General features: G+C 39.1%; 1 protein-coding gene across 10 annotated transcripts in view; it reads left to right on the plus strand.

Moving 5' to 3' along the window:
• The first annotated feature begins 384 nt into the window (after positions 1-384).
• Positions 385-19,148, plus strand: part of LOC113954467 (bifunctional heparan sulfate N-deacetylase/N-sulfotransferase 3-like) — a 213,435-nt gene continuing 194,671 nt past the window's right edge. For 8 of the 10 annotated variants that reach the window (XR_003530205.1, XR_003530206.1, XR_003530213.1 and 5 more), the window contains exon 1: positions 385-1,062. The gene's annotated coding sequence lies outside the window, so the exon portion shown is untranslated. The remainder of the gene's footprint in view (positions 1,063-19,148) is intronic. The other 2 variants (XR_003530207.1, XR_003530209.1) reach the window with 2 other exon arrangements.

Below are 19,148 nucleotides of genomic sequence, written 5' to 3' on the forward strand. Positions count from 1 at the left end.
GATATTTATTATCAGAGGCACAGTTATCATTTATTCAGATGGAAATGGAGAGCAGTCCTGGTCTTCCCGGAGTGAACTGCTCAGCTCTCAAAGCTGGGAGACCGGGGAAAAAAAAAAAAAAAAAGCCTCAATCTCTCAGGCATGGTGTTGGGGAATGTTTTATGAAAGGTGATTTTCCTAAATTTCCGGATAGGTTGAGAGTGGCACCAGGCCTGGACCCCTACTCCCTGTCCCCTCACCGCTACCCTGCTGCCACAATTTTGGGGTGGCCCCGCTGGCGCCATCTTGTGGCCGCCCCACCGGCGCCATTTTGGGGTGGTCCAGCTGGCGCCATCTTGTGGCTACCCCACCAGCGCCATTTTGGGGTGGTCCAGCTGGCGCCATCTTGTGGCGGCACCCTCGTGAGGCGCCGCGATGGCGGATCGGTGCTGTGAAGGGAGTGTGGGGCGAGCGGGGCCCTTCCTGCCCCGAGGGAGGGGATTACGTGGACGCTTTAGCTGTGGGGATGATTAAAATATTATCCTGACTTTACAAAGGGGGCAGAAATAACTGGGAGGTGGGTCCTGGTTAGCGAAAGGTGGGCTGAGAGAGATGATGAGTCTTAAATTCCCACACCTGACCTACGATGAAGGTGTGGAGCAACAGGGTACCATTGCTACTTTGAAAAGGCACAGCTGGTGACTGCTTTTCCTAAAAATACCTGCTGCAAATGTTGGGAGGTGGCAGAGACAAGATTTTGTATAATAAATATATAATAATTATGTGTATAATTTATATAATAAGTAATGCTCCTGAGGGACAGTTGGTCGGGAAGGGGGCATGAAGGCCGTGGGGACCTCAGAGGGAGAAGCAGGTGTTGGGAATTACATGATCAAGGGAAGGCAATAAAACACACCCTGGCCTTGTTAGTGTTGCTTTTTAGGAGAAGATGGAGCTACTTTCTCTCACTTTGTGGGCTGTGGAAGGACGGGAGAGACCAGACTAGACCAGAGCAGGAGGAGCTGGTGAAGGCAGCAGTGCAGTGGGCTGATCCTGAGCACTTTCCTGTGGAAAACTGTGAAAGTTAGTGATAGACATTTTACTGAGGTGTTTGTTGCTGCACACCACCATGGCTGAGTAATTAAAATGTGTGGTTAACTGTGCAATTATGAGTGCTTATAGTTGCTTAAGTTTAGGAAAAGCGGGAAACTAGTTGAGGCTTTTGGCTAGTTTACAAGAATATAGAAATGTCCAGGGGAAAAAAATATCTTTCTCTGTTTGTTCTCTGAGGAATTATAAAGCATGAATAGTCTAATGTTCAATTGAGAATTAAAGTTAGGAATTGCACTTTTCTTCTGAAATAGCAATAAAGAATTTTGTTCTGACTTCCAGTGTGTTTATTCTTTTAGTTTTAATGGAGACTGTAGCCAAGTTCCAAACCTGCCTTACTATCGCTCTGTAGATGTGCAAAAATACTACACTGGGTGGCCCAAGTATTCAATGTAGTGTAGCAGAAATATTTACTGTAGTAGTTATTCAGACAAAATACAAAAGAACATAAATGTGAAACATTTTTTGAAGAAGAACAAATAACGTGAATTTTTAATAGGATTTTCTTCTTTTGCGTATGACAATCTCTGCCAAGGTACGAATTACTAGTGGGTTTTTGGGCAGCCCATGAGGCACATTACATGCAGTTACAACTATTTTAAAATATTTTATAACATTTCTTACTGTTGAAATAAAAATTTGCAATCACTATTCAAGAATACTTGAAAATAATTATGGGAATATGCATAGAACCTATAAACAACAGGGAAAAAAGGTGAATTCAGTCACACAAAAAAAATGTGGAGGTCAATGTGTGCTGTACAATGAGGTAAAAGTTGAATATAATCTTGTCCTATGCAAAAAGAAATGAATTGCTTTTTTAAATGTTCAGCACCTTTTGGTTTGGGCAAAATGTGACAGGTTTGTACAAAGGGAAAAAAATGAAAATAAATTTCAGAAACTTAATACATTGAAAATGTTAAATATTCAGTAACTTTATTGCAGCATCCTACAGGTAGTGTCACCCAGGATGTCTCTATAGGAAAATGGTAAGTGGTGAGTAGTTATCTGTGCCATTGACTGTAAGTAGGTGAGTAAATATTTTGACTCAAGCAAACCTTGTTAACCTGTGACCCTGACACTGAACAATGGAATTTTGTTTGGTTTTTGTTTGTTTTCAAGGCAAATCATTTTGACGGAAGTTGGAAAATTTTTTAAATTTGGTGCAGCCAAGATGGTAAAATCTTTAATTAATTTACTGGGTATTTGTTTTACTTATACATCTGTTTTACACAGTATTATTTCATTCATAAAACTCATTTCTGTGGTGGTTATTGCCGAGACTGGTAAGTATCAGGTAAGGAAAGTAGGAAGCACGGTGTGAGTGCACTAACCTCTTACCAGCAAACGACTGGCTGTATGAAATGAATGCATTTACACAAATTGGGTTCTTGGTGCAGTTATTTTTTTAAACCAAAGTTGATCATCACTTGGTGGTTATCAAGCACAGCTGATCCTGAATTGCACTGTCAGGAGGAGCAGACTGCTTTCCTACAGTGGACCTTAGATGTGTAGCATAAAGAACTTTGTATTGAGACTGTTTCTTCTGCTCAAACAAAAACTTACATGGGTGTGGACTGTGCTGTTAATTGTACAGTTTGTGTGGGACTCTTTTGCTGGTTTTAAACAATTACTCACAATTTGATGCTGCAGGTTTCATACCACTGTACTCATCACCTGCCTGGCACTAATGTCTTAAATTTTAGTGCCGCAGCTCTTTCTGTGGAGAGTAGGGGGATGAAGAGTACAATTTGATTGAGAATTAAAAGTCTTTTCAGCAATTCAAGTTTCCTTCCATTTAAACATCATAGAGGAAAAAAGTGTAACCCCGATTTTGTTTTTTTATTTTTTTCCTGACTTGGGGAAGAAATGTTTTATTCTTTATTGGAACGTTAAGCAGATCAGGATAAAGAACCAGTTGCAATGTAGTATTCCTGTGTTTTCTGCCAGATTTCTTTGGATGTACATTGCCAGCACCTCTGACAGGATGGTATTTGTTAAAATACATAACATGAATCTTTAATGTCTCTCTTCCATATTTATCTAATTATTGGTCAAGCAACATGACTTAGAGGGCAGTTTAAAAATCCATTTTGCCACACAAGTATTCATTTGAAAGCACTTTTCTTTGTTTTTTAAGAAAACTGCTGCGTCAGTTACATCAAAGCAGTTGGCTCTCGAAGGGAAAGTGGGCAGAAAGGACTTTTACCTAGACCCACTGTAAAATCTTGGTGTTATTTTTTTCAATTTATGAAGCTTAGTGAGTTGTGTCTTGTTATTATGGTTTTTACCCTCTCTGACAGCAGTCTTGCTGCCTGCTGTGAGTTCAGTGAGCAGTCCCAGGGTTGCAATGGTTGTCCTTCAACCCCCAGTCCCTGAACAGCGCTTAGGCTGCAGGGTTTGTCTCAGTGCACAGTAACACACAGGGGGGAGCAAGAAGAACGTCAAGCAATGGAAGGAACAAAGGGTTTAAGGGTGGCAGTAGATGAAATGGCAAGATCCACAACCTGGATCCTGTTTAAATCACGTTGGCATGTTGTGCCAAAAAGAAGGAAATCTGGCAGCAGTATTGAGAACAAATTGGTAAATTTATTTCTAAATGGGTACCAACTAAACTGCACCCAGAAATTCAATCCATCTCGACTGTTGGAGGTCTCCTAAAAGTAGGAACAGAAGGGAGAAAGAATCTGTCCTTATTGTGAATTCAGATGTTTCTGCTGGTGGTAGTCACTGCTGATTTTGGTTGTAATACTGTGAAATAAATATTATTCTGTCATGTTCTGAAAAATACAGTAAAAATTGTTATTTTTCTGCAGGGTTCTTTTTCCCTGTGAGGGAGATGGGTGACAGTTTGGAGAGGCAGAAAAACAGCAGGCGAGAGCACTTGCCTTTTATCAGTCATGTTTGCAAGTTGTTCTCTTTTTCTTTCCCACTTTATTTTCCCATGTTTCTACGCTATTTGAGATGAAGATATTATCTGAAATTTTTTTCATAGAAAAATACTAGTTTCTAATCATAATTTAAATTGGAAATTTTAGCTTTTAAATTTTAACGGAGAAATTATGGGTAATACCGAGCTGCTTGTTAGACTGCTTGGGTTTATTATAGAATAAACTGAATCCCAAAGAACGTGTGATTCTTGAGATAGCCAGAGTTTGAGAACTTTAATAGAGATTGAATTGATGCTGCAAGATACACCAAGTTCAGTGTTGATTTTTCTGGTTTATTTTGGTCAAACACAAGCAGAGCTGCTCCAAATTCCTCTGAGTGGAGCTGGAACAGTGTGTGCAACTGTTGTCTGTTACCATCGTGTTTTCTTTTTTTGACACAGTAGAACTGTTGCTGAAGTTTAGAAGGCTGGACCAAATCTGTCAGTCAAAGAGGTTTTTTTTTCTGCTCGCTAGGATAAGGAATTCTTATTCTAATATTTTAAACATTATAAGTAGCATTATACTTAAATTATAAGTATGCCAACCTCCATCTGACAACCAGGTAGTGTTATATTGTGGCATGTTTCCCAAGCAGTGAGCTGTCCTTCCATGTCCAATTAGTGCCATCTCTGCTGCAGTCTTGGCCACTGAAGTGTCGAACTCGGTTCACTTGCAGTTGTTGCTCATCCTTCGTCTGGCACTGCACTGTGTCACCTGACTGTCACAACCTGAGAATTGTCACCTAGAGTAATTGCTTGGGATGCTGCTCTGTGTCTTGTTTCCTAAAATCCTGGTGGTTTTCCCTCCACTGAGCTATGAGGCTGCTAATGATATTCCCATGGACTGCTCATAAAATAAATGCAGCACTGTGACGTGTCAGTGCTGACAGCAGTGCACAGGGCAGGGCACAGAACAGCAACAGACTCTGCTGATGCTTGTGTTCTGTGATGGATGTTGGAGCTAAAGGGAGTGTGCAAGAGGAGGACTGGCAGGCTGTCCCACAACAGGATCCATGGGCCAGCTGCTCTCCACAGTGCTGACCTTGCTGCCGGATTAAATGTGACACTTCCCCCTTTCCCCAGCTGAGACCCAAGCAGTATTTTGGTATCTGCTTAATGCTCTCTGCCTCAAACACTGTCCTTGATGAAATACATTCTCCCTAAATCATTCTTCCTCCTTTTTGAAATGTCTGCTGTTTTTTATGACCAGTACACGCAAAATGAGCTCATAACAAATGTTCCTGCAGGAGCCTCTGTAGGAAAGTAGGATGCCAGAGACAGCCAATTCCACAGGTATCACCCTGTGAAAGTAGAGGAAAAGTTGGTCATCAGCTCCTTAGGCATGTTCTAAATGGTGCTGCTGCTCAATGGGTCAGAGACAATGCTGCCTTCGGTACCACTTTGATAGTCTGTAGGGTTCTTTGGTGATTTTTTTGAGGGGTTTTGCTGCCTTTGTCTGTTTTAACTTCAAGGGAAACCAGTTGGCTAGTGTCTGCAATGCTGAAGGGATTCAAGATTGCTTGGAGATTCTTTAGTTATTTTAGTTTTGGGGAGTTTTTTTTCCTCTTTTAGAGAAATGGCTGAATGGAAGGGATGGAAATGCAGGCAGGACTTTCTTGTGAAAAATAATGGTGTCTGAGGTGCTGTTTGATTTCTGATATAAAATAGGGAAAATTTGTGTTACCAGACATGAAGCTGATGGTGAGGCAGTAGTGTCACAGCAGATAGTAATTTAACTTTTCTTTCTGAGGCTCTCAAGGTCTTGAAGTGTTTTGAGTGATTGGAGTTCAGAGCTCAGACTTCCCTGTCACCATCCTCTTTAGGAATATTAGCCTGCAATGTACTGGAACTTTTTCCTCCAGTGGTATTTCTTCTGTTCTAGATACATACTGAAAAGGAACTGTTTCCCATAGGATGAAAGGTGTGTACATATATGATTGTTACAGTAATGAGGAATGGGAAGGCATAGGAAAAATATAGTAACTTGGTGCCTTCAGAGGTCTTAGAGTAGATGTGATCTGTGATATTTTTGAGTCTTGTTCCTGCACTCCAATTCTCGTGAATAATCTAACCTGTTTGCATAAATTATGAGGTTATCTAACTCTTTGACTGTGTAAACTGTTAAGATTCTGTTTTCCTTGGAAATGCTGTGGCTTGCTCGATATATTTCTTGTAAGAAATCAAACACTTAAATTGTAGATATCTAAGAGCTGTGTCCAACATGAGAACAGCACAAAAGAGTATGAAATGGAGGCTATTGAATCTATTGATGTTTTTTCAGTGTAGTGTGATTATAAGAACATCTGTTTTGAGTAGTGATGTGCTGATCAACTGTGAAAACTCTGTGTTCAGTAGCTCTTGACACTTCTCATTTCTCCCATGTGGAGGAGTGATGGAGTGGCTGAAAACAGAGCTGTGGTTTAAAGTACAGATGGACAGGGATTCAAACCCTTGGGCGGGGGGGATTGTGATGCTGCCTACAGTTGGGCATATCTGTATGGGTTTCAGTGTAGTGATTTTTATTTGTGGCTCTGTGTTTTACATTAAAACAAGGGTTCATCAGTAAATCAATGTGACTAAGACACATATTAAACCAAATCATTTCAATAATGTTCTAATTCTTTGGTAAATTTGATTGTAATCATCCATCTTTACTATAGCTTGTTTTATTTAGAGATATGTGACTGCTAGTAGAAAAGGAAATCCTATAAATAGCAAAAAAAACCCCTCTGATTAGTAGTAACTTTGAATGAAATTTTAGGAAAGAAGTTAACATGAAACACAACTTTGAAATAAAAAAATATTTTTCATATTAAAAAAGCTACTAATTGTCTGTTATAAAAATGTTTCTGGGTAGATTCAAGATGTAGAATGAAAAAGGTAAAGTTTTGATTCTTTTGCTTGTTTTCAGAGGAAAATGACCAGATTCTTGTGGTATGTGAGAGTTACAGCTTGAGTCTCAGAATGTTAAAATCTTAGAAGTTTTTTACTTGAAACTTACTGAGACAGTAATATTATCTCAAAGAGAATATATTGGTTAAAAGATTAATTATGTAGAGTTTTCAGAGCTCCCTACAGAGATTTTCACCTTCTCAGTGAACAGCCCTGTGTCTGGGCCAAGTGTGCCAAATCAGGTCTCCATAAATTCAAATTAAGTCACTGTACAAGAGTTACAATGGAGGAAATGGATGAAATTGCATCTTTTTCAATTACTATATTATGTCATCATAGGAACAGGCCAGAATAATGTTATCTGAGTTCCCTCTGGCACAGCAAGTTTCTGGTTGTATGGGGCACTGTGGGTTTGAAATGCTGTGCCTTCAGATCCCCTCAGAATTGAGCAGAGGAAAGTCCTGTATTTGTGTGGAGGCTGTTCTTTCCTTGTGCTGGCTGCCTTTCAACTGGATCCATTCCCCAGGAAAGGAAGATGTCACTGAGTCGTGTCCTGGCTGTGCATATGAAGGGAGTGGTAATTGTGTTTATCCCTGCAAGCATGGAACTGTTTAGCCCAGAGCATTTTCTGTATCTTCAGTGGTCTTGAAGACTCTTTCAGTGCTTTTTAGGTCAAAATCTTCTCCAGCTACGTATCTTATTTATCTTTCAGTAATATTTTCCCAAAGCATCTTTAGGGTTTTGGTTTTTTTCAATCTGTTCAGCATTTTGTCCATGGGACAACATTTATTGATTAGTTTCATTGGGTATGAGGTGAATACTCTTTTCTGAGCCTATCTTGGTTTAATTTTTGTAAATATTTCCTTTTCCTGTCCCCCTCTGCCATCAGCATAAAAGGCTGGATATCATATCTCCTTTGAATATTTTCAGGGACTGCCAGATGGCCTGCTAACCTTGCTGTGTCCTCTGTCAGTACTTGCTGAGCCAAAACCCCCATCAGGTATCTCTTGGAATTCTGGCAATCAGTGTTCCAAGCTTTTCATTCAACACACCCCAGAAATGTTTCACAAGATCCTGATGCAGCTGATGTGTATCAAAGTCCCTCTGGGCTCTAAAGCTCATTTTGGAAACTATGATAATCTGAATCTAAAGGATTTATGCAAGTTGATCAAAGAAATAATATTTTGCGTTTCTGTTATGCTGTTCAGTAAAATATGGCCCAGTATCTTTAATTTTCATGTTAACTTTAAGATGGGCCTTAGTTTCTTATCTAATCCCAGATTCATTAGGAAGAAGCATGTTAAATGTAATCAACTGGTTATCCTACCTATGCTTTTTCCTTCACAATGTGCAGTGATGTTCACATTAAAATCTGCTATTTGCTGTCAGTTCTTTTGGGTTGCTTTTTAGAGTATAGGAGCTACCTGTACAAATGCTTTTGAGGTTTACTGATGTTTTCTGTGATGTCACCATGTATTGATGTATTTTATGCTTGAGCTGCCAAGCAATAACTGATCTTGAACTGTGAGATGAGTGTGTTGCCCTTCACAGTGCAGTTTAGTAAGAATATGTTGTTAGATTGATTGCATATCAAATATATTAATTTTACCATATATAACATCTTTTTTCTAGAAATAAAGACTGAGAATAATACTTAAAATAGGATGAACTCCCATGTAGGGATTGCAAAGGATGGGTGGTATTATATTGGATAATGATCTGTGCTGGGACAAAAGTGACAGGAAAAAAAAGTCTGTGTCCTGCAGTGATATTCCTGGAGTTTCAAATTTAAGTCCTGAAAATGAATAGTGAGACATGACTATGGCACTATGCTCGTGTCTGACTTATGGATGCTTTGCTTTATGGAACAAAATGTGAGGAGAAATGGTGTCTTGAAACTGAACCCTGGCTAATCCAAACCAGAAATGGACTGCACTTCATTAGTAATGAGAATGAGGATCAGTTGGAACCAGGCAGTTGTGAAAAAGTCATGGAACTAATGGTTGTGGTTTGGTTTATATTTAGGTACTTGCTGTGTGAAAGCTGGAACGGTCATCCATAGTAAAAGAAGCCTTAGGATATTACTGCTTATGTAGTGTGCAAGGGGGCTTAATGAATTGTATCTGCCTAGCTTTAGTTATAAAAGGATGCCAAAGTTCTTAAATGTCTTGTCACTATCCAGCAGCTCAAGAGATAAAAGCAACTTGGGGGCTTGTGGGATAAAGTTATGCAGCAGTAATAGAACCTTGTTTCCTACATTGATCTCCAGTGTCTGCCTATCTGAAAGCAGTTATAGGGCCTGCCAGGAGGACAGAAACCAAGGTGTTCTATTCCTCTTGTTGTATAATGAAGATATATGCAGCCATGTGTGAATTAAGATGGAAGAAGAAAAATAATAAACTGTGGAGAAATAGAAATCCCTATATTATTGGGAAAATGTGGGGTCATACTGTGGATCAGAGCTAATATGTGGTAATAATGGCCATGGTATGCTTAACACTTTGGAACTTATTGTATTTCCCATTTGGATTAAATTAAATACATACATCATTCTAACAAACCTCTCCCAGCAAATTGTGAACTTTGGAAGTGGGGAAGGGAATTAATGGCAATGTATTTCATAGTGGTGTTCCTCTGTCTAGTGATTCAAGTATTTCCCCATAAAGAATTTACGCTTTTTACACAACAGATGTTGGTCAGCCTGTGAACAGACATTGCTGAAGGTGGAGTGAAAAATGACCTTCAAATACAATAAACTCAACAGCTATTATTTATCTTATTGTCTAAGAGATGGGCCTAATAACCCATTTCAAAATAAGAGGGAAAGAGAACTAGGACACAGCTGAATTGCAGTGCTAAAATGCTATGATCCTGATCTGAAATACAAGAGGAATCTGAGATACTGAATCCTGGTAGTTAATCTTTTGGACTTGTGACTGAGGGAAACAGTGGTGCCAGACAGCTGTCTGGAAACAATCTGAATATAGGAAGGTAGTTGTGAAAAATCCATCTTGATTTTTGAAAGTGAAATAAATTTTTATAAAATGATCTATTTGAACAGCTCAGGAAATGGGCTTAGAGAAGGGTCACGTTTAAATAATTGCAAGTTAAACCAGTTATGACATAGAAGGAAGATTCCTGTGCTAAGGTAGACATTTCTGAGAAGACACCAGCTAAGTAACAAGTATTCATTCACCTTTGGTTTTTTTAGAGTCATTCGTGAGACCAAAAAAAAGTAAATTTTTTTCTAGTCATTAAGGGTAAAGGGGACTTAACTTGGACTGCAACCCCTACTGTCACCCTGGGAGAAAAGGAAACAGTTGCTGTTAGTGCTGGGTCTCCCACCTGCCAAGGAACAGGGCCGAGGGCCACTTGGGGACCGCTGTTAGTTCCCAGCAGTTCTGTGGACCTGGTGGAATTCAGGCCATAGCCCAAGAAGGTTGAAGAAGCAAAGATGTAGCAAGCACCTGGTCGATATTAATTGCATAATTTGAGGCAGGGTGGGAAACAATAACTATGTAACAAGCAAATCACCAGAGGGTTGGGTAGGGAAAATTCTCCCATGTCTGCGTATTTTCCTTTAGTTAAGCATCTAGTGGCTTGGATTTCAGACCTCTCCTCTTGCCAGATGTTTTACAGTTTAATGCAATTATGAGCAGGCAGTAAAAATGGTATTCTTACTGAAAAGCAAAGCAGCAAACACTTTGGGATGCTTTTGTATTAACAAAGAGTGGGAACTTGTAAGTTTACATAAATTTTCATGAACATAGTAAATATTGTGGGTTGGGTTCTTTTTTCCTCTTGGGAACTATGTCAAATAATAATATGTGAAATCTTAGGGCTAGAATATGTACAGTAATGTCAAAGATGGGGCTTAAAACGTTCCAGTCTGTGGAGCTGCATTGCTCTAGGACAGTTTGTGTGGCTGAGTTCTGGTCTTGTCCTTCACTACTGGATAGGAAATCTACACATGTTTAATTAGGTATTGCCACTAAGTTTTTCACTTTAGAAATCTAGTGGCTCTCATCATCCACCTTTCTCTCACTTATCACTTCATGATGCAGCAATGTGTAAAAGCTTCCGTAGTGCCAGTCTGTTAATAAAATGCAGATATACTTTTTTCCTCTCAAATTAGCATTTTTCAGCTGTCAGCTACCAGAAGACATTTTGTTGATCATAACTCAGCCAGGCTCTGCTGGTTTTCTGAAGCTCCATGCTGTGAAGTTGAGCTAAGACGTTCTTTACATCAGTGTAGTAATAATGACTTGAACGAAGTTTCTCTAACTTTCTTTTTGTTTGAATCTACCTGATGATTAAGTAATCAGATATAATCTTCCAGACCTGCTCTGAGGGAATAGCTCTGTGTTTTCCCACATTTTAAGTGGCAAACAGAAGAAGGGATTATTGTAATGAATGTCAAGGATTTTAATTTGTCACTCTCTTCCACAACCTGTGAGTTCTTGTGCTTAGAGCATTTTTATGAATAATGCTTGAAACAAAGCTGTTACCATTTGGAGTTTGCACGTCAGAGCAAAGCAATATTCTAGTTACTTGTAAATTATTACTCTGTCAGGAGGAGGGAGGAAAAAAGAAGCAGGATTCAGTTGTCTATGTGCTGTGCTGTGTGATTGATAGGCCTCTTAATTGGTAGGAGGTGCTGTGCTTTCTGAGAGCCAACAGGTAAACTTTGCAGGAAGAGAGATGTATTTATTTTGCAAGACCATGCTGAGGAGTACTGAAAAAATTTAAAACTTCCTAAGGATATTTTATTAAAGTTGATTATGAATGGCACACTTCCTAGGAACTATATTCATAAACTACCACTTGCTAACATCTGCTTTCCTTTCCTGCTATAGTTTACAGCTTATTTCTTGGTGACAGGCCTGTGTTGTAAAATATGCCCTGTATTTGATTAAAAAAGACATATATTGCTCATGTTCTTTACTACTGGAGCTGTCTCATTCAGCTACCTTGGTGCACTATGAGAGGGAGTAAGGACTGGAATGCCATTGGATTTCAGCCTAGAAGTTGAAGAGGGGCAGACCCCACCCTGTTATGGAATTAAGTTGTTTTCAAGGCATTAGGGAGATAGTAGTCTGACTTTAGTCATTGGGGTGAGGACTGTATTTACATCCAGGAATGTAGACTTGCATTGTAAGTTATGCATGTGGGAATGTAGTATAACAATTCCTTCTCCTCTAAGTGCTGTGTGTTTTATTTTAAAAGGAAATAATAATTACTCCAAGTTTTAAAAAAAAATGTTTTCAACACATCAGAGAAGTTTAACTCTTCTCAACACTTTTTTCACTCTGCTGTGAATATCTTTATTGCAGCCAAGCAGTCCTACCAGATGAGCCAATTTCTCCTTTCTGCTTCAGAGGAAAACCTCTAGGTCTCATCAAGGCCACCAGCAGGGTTGCTTGGAAAAAGTCACCCCTCTGTGAGAAATGAGTGTGGTGCTCATGTGAGCCCTTGGAGCTGGATAATGCAGAGGCTGAAGCACTGCATTTAGCACTATGTGTGTCAGTGCCTGCATCTTGATTAAGTGGTGCCCCTGTGGACAATATGGGAGTAGTCCCATGATGGCTATAGGATTTGAACATCTCAAAACATTTAAAGTATTCTGCTAGAGGGATGTTATAGTTCTGTTAATTGTGGTACTGAAATGTTTCCCCATGCACATACAAAATGCCGTTTGTTAGCTCGATGAAAACAGTAAGAAAAGATAATTTTACAAGCTCTGAAATGCTCTGTTTGAGATCAGTGACAATGGCAATAGCAAACAAAATAGTGCAATAAATAGTAAACTCTGTTACCCTGAAACTGAAGAAAGGAGGAGAGGTTGAGCTGGCAAGTTTTAATTGTAGTTGAAGTTCATTTCTTCTCGTTCTTGGATTTACTTCTTTGGTTAAAGAATCTTTTCTTTAGGCAGTAGGGCTTTCCAAAGTTTCCTACTGTGATTTTTATCATTGCTTTCTACGTAAGTTAGGTTTGAATTAATAATAGTCTGTTATGCAGTTTTAATATACCCTAAATACACTCTGCAGACACACTGTCTCCACCTATGGTGGTTTTGGCCTGCTGGCCATGTGTGAATCAAAGTTTCAGTATGTGGTTTGAGATCACTTCCTGCTTGTTTAGTTTGGGTTATTGAGCTAAGAAATAAGAATAGAAGGTGAGGGAAGCTGACTTGGTATTAAAGACATTGGTTTGGAATTTGGTAAATTCCATTTTTATTGCAGTCGGTGCCATTATTTTCTGGTTTAATTGTAGCAAATCACCTGGTTTACTTTTCCTCGGTTTCACAAAGAGAAAGGTGCTAATGATGTCGTATGTTATGACCCAGTAGAAGAAATGGGATCATACAAAAACTTGTGGAAGAGGGGTTTCAGTAAGCAAAGTTGAAATTTTGTATGCCAGATTCTGTAGGAAATAATCACAACAAATAGTTTGAGTCATCTTCAAGTATCCCTTCTGAGTCACCAAATCATTCTTAGAGAGAAAAAGAACTTTTTTTTTTTTTTGAAGTAATGAAAATGTCTTTCAGTGAAAAAGAAAAATAAAATTTAAAACCCCACTGTATTTGTACTGGGTCACTGGAAGTGGCCTAACCAGCCTGAAAGGGAAGGTGTTGCAGCAAAGCAGGTAGGTCTCAATCATCACTCCACTGACAACTGATCCAGAGTGTTCCCAGAGTTCAGCTCAGGTGTCAAGGCTGGGTGAAGCTGCACCAGGTGCTTTCTGCAGCAATATTAACAACCAGGAGAGTTGACAACTTCTGCCCTGTCAGTGACACACACTGATTAATGTCCTTGCTAGAAAGACATTTGTGAGGAGGGTGGTGTAGGGACATTAAAGTCATTCTTCTTGTCAGCAGTAAAGCCTGCGTGGTCTTCTGTGCTCTTCCCAGTGTTTGCAGTATCTGGTTCAAACCAGTTGTCTTTCATTTCAGTTGTAAAGGCACATCAAAGTGGAATTGATTGTGATATGAAATGTGAGAAATAAGAAATTAGTATGGACCAAATTCCTCTGCTGTTTAAAATCCAAGGAGCAACAATAAAATAGCAAACAAAGCAATATTGTAAGATTAAAATTCAGCAGAGTAAAATTTTAACAGCAATTACTGTTGATCTTCTTGATGGAAATAGGTGTCTGTGGCCTTTGGTTTGTCTTGTTAAAATTAAAGGAGAAGGGAGAAGTTTGGGGAGGATTTTGGTGTGGGGTGGTGCTTTGTTTTGCTTTGGGGTTTTTTTGAGAGAGTTAAAGGGGGCGTTTTCCCCCAGAATGAGGTTGTTTGAAAGAAATCACTTGTAAACTGTTTTGGTTTTACAGCATTGTGATTGTATGGCTGGTTTAGGCAAATACATTACTTTGTATCAGGTTCATGTGTATTTGCAAAACTTAATAGGGGCAGATAGCATTTATGTTTTGGTAATGGTACCGATGATCTCAGAACAAACACAATATTTAAATTGCATTTATTTTTCTTTTTCTGTTTGTTTAACAGATGCTAGTTAATTAATTTGCCATTTATTAGGAAAAGAATACTAGGGAGAGGATGCTGTTTCAAAGTCCCAGACTGCAGAGTTGATGAAAGCTAATTTGAATTGATGGCATTTCAGTAAATGCCACCAGGGGACTAAAATGAACAGCCCAGCAATTACAACAGAGTATACTCTGTGTATTACAGTAGAAAGAATTCAGAGTTCTTTTCAGCCAGTGAGTACACTGGTGAGTGACATCACTTTATATCATTTTCTTAAAATCATTCTTTTTAGCCACAGTAATAGAGTGGGCATGAAATGGGTTAGAGGTGGTGTGAGTTATGGGACAGCAATATATAATGTAATAGTGGCAACATAATACATCAGAGGCCTGGCTTTAAGACAGAGGACAAATTCTGGCTTTAAGAACAGTTCTAAATATATGTAATGTATTTATGTATCTTATATGAACATATTTCTTAAGTATGGTTCTACACTTTCTTACTGTACAAATCTGCCCAAATTCCATTCAGTCTGTCTGTACTGAAAGTGGCCATTAAAGGAGCTTGAAGTACATTGCAGAGCATGAGCAGATTGTTTAGGGATTGGGGTGAGCAGTTGCTGTAGATTAACATAACTCCCTTTCTCTTCTTCACAATCCCTTTACTCAAATATTCATCAGTTTACCTGTTGGTAAAGGGCCATCATAGCAATAAACTCCTAGCTGAGCCCCTCATTTTCCATGAATGTGGTGTAAGTAGCTCTCTGTGCATGTGAAACAGAAGTTTTTGCTGTTCCTCCTTCCCAGTGATGTTTGATATAATCAAGAGGATTTAAGTTTCCTGATCGTTGTGCAGAAGAGTTTATAGTGAATTGCATATCATGGTATATATTACACCTTTGCAGATGTGAGATGGAGAAAATGTCTATGCAAGTGTCCTTAACAGCTGTGGGAGTACAATAACTGTGACCATAGAAAAGGCAGCACAGAGACAGCAGGGGAAAGGTTATGTTGTCCTTTTCCAATGAGCAGAAGATGGCGCAGTCAGTTTGTTTAAGGGTGGTTTATGCTCACATATTTCTATCTGAGATGAACCTTGAGAGACAGAGGTGTTCTTCCCTCTATCTTTCAGGATGCTGTCTTAGAGGCAAATATTTCTCATTCCATTCCAGCCAGATGGAAAGTGTAATGGAGGAGTTAATTTTATTAAAGCAAACTCTTAAACAGCAGAATGTCATTTCTAATACATTGGTTGGTCATGTAGTGCACTACTAATGAGGGTAACTATATGGAAGCAAAAAGTGTCAAACAGGGATATTTACATAGTCTTATTGTTCTTTGAAACATTAAAGGGTCTGTACCTTTAGAAGACTGGCCAGTGCATTTTCAGGCACCGAAAAGCATGTTGAGGACAAGTTCTCATCCCTTAAAAGGTCACCAGGCAACCACAAAGGTGGGAGGTCTGAACATTAAGAGTGAAGCGTAGCTCCAGCTACTCTCACAGCTACTGACAGTTCAGTGAGCTGATGCAAGGAGTCTGTGGTCCATCTGTTCAACTAAAGACACTCAAGAGGCAAATGAACTTTCTGAATGGGTTTTCATGTGAGCCACATGGCACTTAGGTGTGTGTCTGTAGTAGACTTAGTCATCTCCATTCCATGGATCCTTTGTCTGTGATTGCTCATGCTTTGGGCTGTATTTCCAAGGACATAACATTATAGTCTCATTTTAGGCTGTCCCTCATCATTGTCTTAACTCTTTCCATTAGGCTGCCTGACTGCCATCGTTCTGAGGTTTAGCTCTTGCTAAACACAATGACTAATTTATTAATTCAACCTTTAAGAGTACTTAATCCTGAAGTAATCAGAGTAGTCATTCAAGTGATACTGTAAAAGGAATGTCAGAAAAGAATAAATAAAAATAATGTATACACTTATAACTAATCTCAAAATGAAGCTGAAGATAAAAATAATGTGTTATCTTAGATGTACACTGGGATTGCTTGGAGAGTGCTCTAACTACTAAAAAAAAATCCTTAGTGCTTTTCTGGGTTTAGTACTGTAGGTAGAATAAAGTTCAATTAAATAGCATGTGTTCTGCATAAAGGGAGAAGCAGACCTATGACAAAAACACCCACCTCAGATTGCTGTCAGTGGCCACTACCTGTGAATTTTCTTGGGTGGTTTTGGCACAAAGTTATGTGCTATAAGCCACCTATTAATTTAGTTTTATTTATGCAAAATAATACATTCCAAACTAGCAACAGTTTGTCAGTTTTGCCTTTTAGTGTAGCTGTGGAGAAGTGATTATCTATACCAGAGAGAAGTATTTGCTTACTCAAATCCAACTATTTTTAGGAATAAGTTTATTCTCAGGAAATAAAATTTCACCTAACTTGGCTTTTTTCAGTTAGTTTTTCACAAATGGCTTTTGTGTATGAATTTTTTTCAAGCTGTAGCAAAAACAAAACTGCTGGGACAGGTGTCAAATGTCAACCATCTGCTGTGCTAATGACCGGGAGGTTCAGGGCATTGTCAGAGCTCCCAGCCATTAGGAACAGGGCCCTTACCTCAATGTTCTCTACCTTAATAAACCTCTCATTCCAGATGAGACAGCAGAGAACACTGTGTGCAAAGTTCCTCACAATCTGAGCAAAGTGGGTGCTTGGAAACTGTGACCCCAGCTTGAAGTGTTTCTGCAGGCATCTTTTTTGGAGGAGGTGGGAAGCAGGGAGAGGGGCCATGTAGGTGGAAAGCAAGTTTCCCTGAGTTACTGTGACTCTTTTAGCCTCATGAATTACAATTATGATTCCAAAATGTCTGGGCTTTGGAACTCTCTCAGTATGGAGCAGAATGTGGTTCAGAAACCAATCCAACCAGAATGACTCCTGTGTCCGTGTTGCATTTCCCTGTGCTGATGACTTGCTGTAGTAGGTGCTGGTGCACTGTAGAAAGGAAGGAGGACTGGAGAGTCCTCACTGCATGATCTTGGGTGTTCTTCAGCAGAGTAAAGACAGCAAAATGTAAACCTGATCAGTAAGCTGCAAAGCATCTTCCCTCGTTGCTTTTTTGGGGCCACGTAATACCGGGTTCTGTCACAGAGAGCATATTTGCTGCAAGTCATTCACTCATCATTGTTATGATAATTTGTTTACTCAATTTTCTGTGCTATTGGGCAGATGAGCAGAGGAAGATTTTGGCACAGAGGCTTGAGAGACTTATTTGCCAAGTTTTAACTCTGCACTGCTAACACTGCCCTTAAGCACTGAATGGGGTTTTTGTCATTTTGTCTTTGTACTTCTCTTGAATAGTATTTTAGGTGAACAGAGGCTCCTAATCACACTATATTTTTAAGTTATTTTAGAACAGTAGGATTGTTGTGAAAAACAAAATACTGTTTTTGAGAGAATGAAGTGAAGTACACAGACCTGTATTTCAGAGCTATCACGTTTGGACAGCTAAACAGAAAATACCTTCTGAATTTCAATGGTATCAAGTCTTTAAAATTGTTGCTTTCTTCAAGAAAGCACCTAGTACTTCTAATTCCTGGCTTTCCCTTTGATGAAAGAAAGTATAAATGATGAAATATTGAAATATTGACAAGTGTTATTTGAGAAATCAAAGAAGCGTTTTACAGGCGATGGGGTGGTACTTGGGAGCATGTCAGATTGCATCAGTCCTTGGTGTCACATACCCCTAAGCATGGGCTTGGTATTTATTGAGTAGTTTTTGTTGTTCTATGGTTGACACTAGAGTATTTCATCTGTCCTGCTTTTGCATTCAGGGCGTAAAAGCCTCATACTCAAGCTTGTGTGAATTATAGTTGTTTGACTAATGGAAATTTGGCCTTTTTTGGCTAGAACAACTGCATGGTGTGTGTTTAAGAGTGCTGTGAAACAATACGGGATTTTCATGGGGTACATGGCCCCATATATATATGTATATATGTGTATGGAACATCTGAAGCCTTTAATTCCTTATATTGTCCATGGTGATTGTGTCCTATGGGCTATAACAGAGAGAGGAAACTGCTTTTTGTTTCTCTTGGCCATTGTGTAACTGATACTCCATGGTTTAGTTCTTCATAATAATTATAATCCTATTAGTAGGCAAGGGATGATATAGAGTAATTCTGTCCAGCATTATGGTTTGTATTTAACAAATCACAAGACAATGGGAAATATTTAGAAAGAAGCTAATGAGCACAAGAGAACCTTGGAACTAGTTTTATTCCCTGTCAAGGTCTCTTTGCTCAGAGCATTAATGCATTAATTTTTAAAAAGAATGACATCAAAGTTTGACGATGAAAGTAGTTCAGTGGAAATGTGTAGAAAATGATTCAAATTCATGCTGGTGAGTCTGGCTTGACTGTTGGCAAAAAGCACAGCACGTGTAGCCACTTGCTATTCCAGCACAGCACCGGAGCGAGGTCAGCTGGTGTTCGTGAGAGCACCAGGCAGAGCTGCTTCTGTTCCGAAAGCAGATGGTGAGGTAACCCAAAGGAAAGAATCAGAACAGCAGAGGGCATTTTTACTGCCAGCCACCTCATCTTACAGCTCTGGTTTAAAAGCAAACTAAAGATGCTTGAGAGAATTACTGTAAGAGAAGTGCATCTCTGCATATATATATAGACTGCACAGTGTGTATATGTAATATATGTTATATACTATACCAATGTATAATATGAATATAGTACTATTAGTCTATAGTCTACTGGGTACACACACATAAAATACTGCATTTAAGAACAAAGA

Source organism: Corapipo altera, unplaced genomic scaffold (assembly GCF_003945725.1).
Source record: "Corapipo altera isolate COAL_440 unplaced genomic scaffold, ASM394572v1 255, whole genome shotgun sequence".
Lineage (NCBI taxonomy): Eukaryota > Metazoa > Chordata > Aves > Passeriformes > Pipridae > Corapipo > Corapipo altera.